We start from the raw sequence: 8870 nt of genomic DNA on the forward strand, positions 1-8870 counted from the left end.
TGTGCTCTTTCCACACCCGTAGAGGATGGTAACAGTATACATTCGTAATCTTGTCCTACAATTAATGTTCACATGCCTTCTGTCACTTTTAGCACAGAGGGTCAAACTGCCCTTATGCAGAACATCATATCAGTCTAGTGTTTCAATGCTAGTATGATTATTAACCTAATAAGCAGTAAGTGTTAAGTACTCTGGAGGGCATACTAAGACATGGAGAGAAATCATAGAAAGATTCAGAGACTTGACACACCAGTTTTGAGGGTTCAATGATCTGGGCACTTCAGGACATTGCCTCCAGAGTGAAGAACAGCCATGTCCACCGCGTAGCACCAGCAAGTATGTTTTCTAGGCTTGTTTGGGTTTTAGAGATGACAGGTTTTCCATTTGGAAGACTTCTATGACCCCTTTGTCAGTCGAGTAGAGTCTAGTACCCTGGGTTGGGGCCAAGAGTAAGAAAGATTCCAGACGGCGTTGCATGGTCCATTTGACTGGACAGACTTTTACATGAGGCATCTTGGATAGGGAATGACGCTGTCAAACCTCTCTGGCTCAAATACTTAGTTGTTCAGAAACTGCTAAATACAGTTGATCCAAAGTTTACCTGATAGACATTGAATATATGCTAGTCCCTGTGCTGAAAGCTGTAGATAAAGAAATAAAACTTAGTCATTGTTCCCGAGAAGCCCAGAGTTCAGTTTTACTCTATTTGCATGTATTTAACTCACCTACTACTTTTCCTTCCTCTGACATTTTTCAAGGATTTGGGGGTAACATAGGGAAGACACTCAAGAACACGTTTCTTACTAGTATATATTGCAGACCAGGTGTGATGACACAATTTTGAGATTGAGGCTAGGACAGCATCATCACAAACTCAAGCCCAGCCTAGACTACCTAGTGAGATGTCTGAATCAGTAAATATTGCAAATTGGACTAAACCATTGCCTGGTATTGATGAAAACATATAGTAGTCATTCTTTACCAATGAAAACCAGTATTTACTGAGTACCCACTATGTGCCACGTTATTTCAACAAACAAATCACTCAAGGCACATAAGGGGGAGTGGAACTAAGATGTAGATATGGGGCCACTGCTGGCACCCCAAATTTGTTTTTCCTTACACTAAACAACTACATGCTAATTCCTCTGTAGTCAGAAACTGCTTTGATCTAGTCCAGCTCCATTTTCATTTGAAGCACTCATGACAATGAGCATTTCAAAGAAGTCTTTTCATCTGTTCAGGAGCAGGGCTGGCCTCAGACATGCTAGACAAGTAGCTTTACAACTGTACCACACACCCCCAATCAGGATTTTTTTTTTGGTAGCCCATGCTGGCTTCGAATTTACAAGGCACATGCCACTATGTCCAGCCCTTCAATAATTCTTGTAGAGGATATTCAAGTGTCCTCCCTCTAGGATCATTAATTGCCAGGAACAGTCTCTCAAGCTCACTTTGACAGTGACAGTGGCAGAAGGAAGTGTTTCAAGAAGACAAAAATCAGCCGGGTGGTGGTGGCACATGCCTTTAATCCCAGCACTCGGGAGGCAGAGCCAGGCGGATCTCTGTGAGTTCAAGGCCAGCCTGGGCTACCAAGTGAGTTCCAGGAAAGGCACAAAGCTACACAGAGAAACCCTGTCTTGAAAAAAAAAACAAAAAAACAGAAAAAAAAGAAGACAATAATCCTGCTAATAAGCACCCAGAATCTGAAAAGACAGCCAGACATCATAGGAAGAAAAACTCCAGTGATTTTCTGAGGCTCTTCCCTCACTAGGGTTGCCTATTATGCTTTATTCTTACCAGCTTCCACAGAGACCAATGTTTGTGCTTCAGTTCAAGGGTATATCATCGTATTCAGTATATTTAAACAAAACCGTAAATCCTTAGAAATAAATGGAGTGGTCCAGCTTATTGTACGGATTGGATATTCTGGCCGTAGTCTGATCGTCTATGGCTGAGGTGGTTACACTATAGACATCGCTACCTAAGCATGTGTACAAGGTATACATGCTTACTTTGGATTAAACCCAGGGCATCACAGATCCATGAGTGCTAAGTGTACACTTTGCCACTGACCTATGCCCTGGATCCTTATCTAGGCTTGTGCACTATGGATATGAACTGAACATCTCAATATACTGGCAACAAATCTTGTCTAGAACACATAAAGATAGGATGATGATTCTTTTCTCCTGTGATACTTACTTGGTTATTTTTTCTAGCACTTGTGACACAATGAAGACAGGACTTGATGCCTAGCCATCTGACTCTGCTGAGAACCACTCAAGGCTCTCAAAGTCATGGCCTGGAGAATGGCTTGATTCAAGTCCACTCTCCACAGTCACCAGTGACAATTTTGCTTGTGGTAGGGTGCGCTTAGCAACTGCTGAATGATCTATTTATTAGCATTTAAAAGTGCTTGCTTTTAGTTGGGCAGTGGTGGAACATGCCTCACATGCCTCTTTTTTTTTTTTTTTTTTTTTTTTTTTAAAGACAACGTTTCTCTGTGTAGCTTTGTGCCTTTCCTGGAACTCCCTCTATAGTTCAGGCTGGCCTCAAACTCACAGAGATCCACCTGCCTCTGCCTCTGCCTCCCGAGTGCTGGGATTAAAGGTGTGCGCCACCACCGCCTAGGACTCAGGAGGCAGAGGCAGGTGGATCTCTGTGAGTTTGAGGTCTGGTCTACAGAGCGAGTTCCAGGATAGCCAGGGCTACAAAGGAACCCTGTCTCGAAGAACAAAAAACAACAAACACAAAAAAAAAAAAAATGCTTGCTCTTGCAAGACCTAGGTTCTGCTCCTAGCACCCACCCAGCAGCTCACAACTATCCTCACTCCAATCCCCAAGATTCTGATGCCCTCTTCTGATCTCTGTGGGCACTGCACACACATGGTACACAGGCATTCATGCAGGCAAAACACCCATACACATAAAATAAAAAATACAGATATTTAAAATTAATCCTGAACGATCCTTAAGTTTGACCTACAGGCTAAAACTAAATAATCTGAATTTGATATCTGACTAAAGGTTATATGCACACAGTTTCAATACATATTTGGTGGGCTAAGGATAAGTTCAATAGTATAACCCTTGAATAGCATGCCTGAGGCGCTAGGTTCAATCCCCAGTGTTTCAAATAAACAAAATAAAGCTTTTGGAAAATATGGAGGGTGTTAAGGGATTGGAGTCTGGAATTTCATAGTTCTACACAAGAATCTACACTAGTTCTCCTACATATTAATTTGACCTTTGGCAACTCCTCTCTTCTTTAGTTCCACTTTAAAGCTCAGACAATACCTGCTCTACTAAATTAAGAATAAATGAAATAAGTTTGTAGTCAGCTAATGTTATGCCCTTGAGTAAATGTTGGGCACTATGCTGGATGTTGGAGACAAAGGATGTATGACATGACATCTATCAGTGTGTTTATAATCTGGATGACCATACATAAAAATAACCTTGATATTGTATTATAGCAACAGTGTGGTATGCTGGAGGTGAATACAGGAGTGGGACATACTCAGATATTAAGTTTAGGTTGCTTGGCTTCTGAGTTGATTACTAGGGGGAAATAATCAAAAGAAAGACTAATAAGGAGGCTGTATTAACCTAGGTAAGCTGCGTGTCAAGGCAACCAATACAGGTAGAGCTGAGAACAGTGTAGAGTAGAACCTTGCTCTGCCTAGTTAACAGAAGTAACTTTCTGCCATGCTTTGGAAGATAATACACATTAATCATTCACCTTCAACTTACTCAGGCGGATTCCGAGACCTCTACTTAAATCTTAAAAATTTATTTTACAGAGGAAACAGAGGCTTAGAAAGTACTATTAACAGGGCATAATTCATATTGTAGTTTGAAAATGGTACCCTCTGAATACAGCAACATAAACCATGGCTCTTGGGGTTGTCCTCTACAGCAGCTCTGTGAAAGATTATCTTAAAACCTGTTACTTTCTTACTCTATCATACTATCTCTTGTTGCATACTTAGAGCTAAACACTGAATTGAAACAAAGCAATCAAGTATATTCTATATATAGCTTTTTTGCTAGAACCTGGTAGGCTTTTAAAAATGAATTTAATGGAATCCTGTAAGCACTCATTACTTAATAAATTAAGGTGCTTGATTATTAAACCATCATCTGATAGAAAAAAGATAAAATAAATAAATATTAATGGTCCAACTATTTGAGTGTCCCCCAAATAAATAAGAGCTTAAAAATATCTATCTATATATACATATATATGTATATGTAGATTTATAAATATAACTAGTTCATACTTGTGCCAAGAACTATAGATTACTAGTTTCGCCCATATTTTTACCTTTATTCTATGCCTGTCTACCCTGAAAACATAAATAGTTCCTTGTCGAACAGTTCAATTTATTTTTGTTCAGAAAAGGGAAAGTATAAAAAGAATAAATATTATTTAATTTTTTTTTCCAAGCCAGAGTTTTCCTGTGTAGCCCTGGCTGTCTTGATCTCCCTCTGTAGACCAGGCTGGCCTCGAACTCACAGAGATCCTCCTGCTTCTGCCTCCCAAGTGCTGGGATTAAAGGTGTGCGCCACCACTAAACTTTTAATTTTGAAATGTGTGTATGTGTATACCAGTGCAGTTGCCAAGGAAGCCAGAAGAGTAAGTCAGATGCCCTGGAGCTGGAGTTGCAGGCAGTTATAAACCACCTGATGTGGGTGCTAGGAACTAAGCTCAGGTCTTCTACAAGAGCAGTACCCTTAACCACTGAGCCCTCTCTCCAGCCACCAGAACAATGGTTCCTTATACAAAAGAAAGGCCATAGTGGAGAGCTGCGGACACAGGATAAAAGGGGACATGGAACAGATTACTCTCAGAAGCAAAGGGAAATAAGTACATTAAGTTTATGAGTCCTGGTAAAAATAAAGATATCCCAGGGGCTTGAAAGATGGCTCTGGAGTTAAGAACACCGGCTGCTCTTCCCGAAGACCTGTGTTTGACTCCCAGTACCCACATGGTAGCTTACAAATGTCTCCAGTCCCAGAGTATAAGACCCTCTTCTGGCCTCTGTAGGTACCAAAAATGTGCATGGTACACAGACATACATGTGAGCAAACACCCATACACATAAAATAAAACAATAATTTTAAAAATTAAAGACACCCCTGTGGTGATATTGTATTCCTCGAAATATATCGTGCACCCTAATAAATTTATCTGGGGTCAGAGAACAGAACAGCCACTAGACAGACATAGAGGCCAGAAAATGGTGGCACTCACACCTTTAATCCTAGCCTTCTGGAGGCAGAGATCCATCAGGATCTCTGTGAGTTCAAAGCCACACTGGAAACAGACAGGCATGGTGACACACACCTTTAATCCCAGGAAGTGAGCCTTTAATCCCAGGAAGTGATGGCAGAAAGCAGAAAGGTATATCAGGTGTGAGGACCAGGAACTAACTGGTTAAGTTTTTAGGCTTTTAGCAGCAGTGTAGCTAGAGTTTTCCTGTCTTGCCCACAGTTAGGACAAATCTCTGTCACCCGCCAGTCCCACAGCCACTCAGACCCAACCAAGTAAACACAGAGGTTTATATTGCTTACAAACTATGGCTGTGGCAGGCTTCTTGCTAACTGTTCTTATAGCTTAAATTAATCCATTTCCATAAATCTATACCTTGCCATGTTGCTTGTAGCTTACCGGCATCTTCACATGCTTCTTGTCATGGCGGCGGCTGGCAGTGACTCTCTTTCACCTTCCTGTTCCTTCTTTTCTCCTGTTAGTCCCGCCTATACTTCCTGCCTAGCCACTGGTCAATCAGTGTTTTATTTATTGACCAATCAGAGCAACAGATTTGACTTACAGACCATCCCACAGCACAGCAGTTCAGCTGAGATTCATTCTGAATGAGGACTCAGAGGCTTCCAGTCTGAGGAAACAGGACCAGCTGAGGAACTGGTGAGGTGAGGAAGCTGTGGCTTATTCTGCTTTTCTGATCTTGCAGCATTCACCCCAATACCTGGCCCCAGCTTTGTTTTTATTAATAAGACCTGTTAAGATTCGTGTTACATCTGGCACCCAATGTTCGTGGTACGAATTCATGAAAAAGCTGCCTGCCTGTGGCCTTGTGGGCCCCAGCTCAGGCCTGAGCTACACTTGGTCAGTTGTGGTGGTGCATGCCCGTAGGATTTACTGAAGGAGGCAGAGGCAGGAGGATCCCGAGTTTGAGGCTGGCCTAGGAAGCTTGCTAAGAAGCTTCTGCCAGGGCTAAGCCACAAACAGTGGCGGTGAGACCATGGAGGCAGTGGCTGCTTCTCATCATGTTCGTGACTGCGGTGATGCTGCTACCTGGGACAAAGAGTTTACTGTTGCTTGTTCGGAAAATTGCCAGGACCATCACAAGAAAACATCAGCAAAGGTCAGTTTGGAAAAGTTTGGCAAGACAAATGGTGGGGAGAAATTGCTGTGAAGATTTTCTCTTCTAGGGAATACCATTCATGGTTCTGAGAGATAAACATTTATCAGACTGTGATTGCTCCAAACCAGAGGAGACAGACAGAAAAAAAAAAAAAATTTCTACTGGGAACCATGACCACGCCTAACAGTAACTTTGAAATCTTCAAAAGAATGATGGGACTCCACAATGACTCCACCTGAACTGTGGTAAAGCCATTAAGTTGATTATCACCATGGAAAGATTGGCTTTGGACCACAAACTGCTCAGGACAATTTTGAAATGGCTAGCTGAGATGATCCAGATTCACAGACAACTTGAGCAAGGACTTGAGACAAGCCCTACATTTCCCCATTATGCAGAGACTGGACAACATATGATACAGCTACCTCAACCAGGACTTGACAACTAACCCAAAAAATTTCTTTTCAGGATTCCATAAAGAGGTCTTCACCCCCAGAAAGCAGGAAGTAATTTTAAGAAAATGACACCCACATTCCCAAGAGGTGGGATGGGAAGTTTTTGGTTGTTTAATGAGTTATGGATATTGTCATTGTTTATGATGTTTGGTTACAAGTTAATTGTTAATGGTCAGGAAAAAAGCTGAACAAGATTAGATTCAGAGTTTTTGCTTGAAAAAGAGAATATAGGTATGAGGCAGATCATTGAATCTAATCTTGAGAAAAACGATAAAGAAATAATAGGATAAATGGGTAGATCATTGAATCTACTTTAAAAAGAAAAAGGGGAAGATATAAAAATGATAGAAAGTATAGATTATTGAATATTATGAAAAGATAAAAGAGAATATGGATATGATAAGATAAAAAGGGAGATTATTGAATCTACTTTTAAAAGGGAACTACTTATTTTAAATAGGATAAGTAATGAAAATTTTTGTCTGAGTTTATCAAATGTTACTGGACTGGACATTGTTAATATATATAATGGAGTTTTTTTGTCTGAATCTGTCAAATGTTAATAGACTAGACATTGTTAATGTAATTTTTGACTGTATATATTGTATATACTTATTGGATATAATTTTTCTTGTATCAGCTATAAGCTTTTTTAAATTTTAGACAAAAAAGGAGAAATGTAGTGAGATTATGTTCCCCAAAATATATCGTGCACCCTAATAAATTTATTTGGGGTCAGAGAACAGAACAACCACTAGACAGACATAGAGGCCAGAAAATGGTGGCACACATGCCTTTAATCCTAGCCTTCTGGAGGCAGAGATCCATGTGTATCTCTGAGTTTAAAGCCACACTGGAAACAGCCAGGCATGGTGACTCATGCCTTTAATCCCAGGGAGTGATAGCAGAAAGGCATATCAGGTGCGAGGACCAGGAACTAGCTGGTTAAGCTTTATGGCTTTTGAGTAGCAGTTCAGCTGAGATTCATTCTGGATGAAGACTCAGAGGCTTCCAGTCTGAGGAAACAGGATCAGCTGAGGAACTGGTGAGGTGAGGAAGCTGTGGCTTGTTCTGCTTTTCTGATCTTGCAGCATTCACCCCAATACCTGGCCCCAGCTTTGTTTTTATTAATAAGACCTGTTAAGATCGTGCTACACACCCATGAACATATGACAAAATCCCTTCTTAGAGAATTCCTAAAGTGAGATTCAGAGAACTGCAAGAGCAGAAGGAATTTTGCACTTAGAAATATCGTACTAGACTGATGATGAAATTTAAAGTAGTTTGGTGATGTGGGTAGACAAGGCCACATGTCAGAATCAGGACCAGAACACACATTTCCTCACTTCTGGATATACTCTCTTTTCACCCACTACACTGTTCAGTGCTCTCTGCTTCACAGTGTGTGCCTTTGGACAGTCAGAGGAACAAAATTCCGGAGTAATTAGACCAGGTACAGATACTGACCTAACAGTGGATGAGATTATTTTAAACAATAATGTGAGAAGTCATTTGAGTATGGCAAGTAGAGGAAAAATAGAAAAGAAGGAACTGTAGACAACAATTAACAGAAGCACTAGAGGAAATAGTCTCCTCTTTTGTACTGTGATTTTATTATTGTTATTTATTTTGTTAAGTCCATATATTATATAAAACATAACAGAAAAAAATCAACAAATTTATAAAATAAATTGAAAATGTTTGGATGAAAAAACAGGAGCTTTGCTTCGTGTCTATAGATCTCTCAGTATGCTGTAGGTCTTGCATCTTAAGTATCAAGGAAAGATATCTAGCTTGAAACTAAAGTTGACATGCTGCAAGGTTAAGGAGCAGTTAGTTTGGTGATGGGCCAGGAAATAATATTCTTTAAACCTTATCCTAAAATATTGGCTATAATAAATGCTGATATGCAAAACACAAGCTTTTATCAGACAGCAAGAGGAAAACCTGAGTGGATGAATATAACTTACCTCCAAGTCCTCTGAAAGGAGGTAAGGAAATAAATACTGTGTCTTACCAC

This window comes from Peromyscus leucopus, chromosome 2 (assembly GCF_004664715.2).
Source record: "Peromyscus leucopus breed LL Stock chromosome 2, UCI_PerLeu_2.1, whole genome shotgun sequence".
Taxonomy (NCBI): Eukaryota; Metazoa; Chordata; class Mammalia; order Rodentia; family Cricetidae; genus Peromyscus; species Peromyscus leucopus.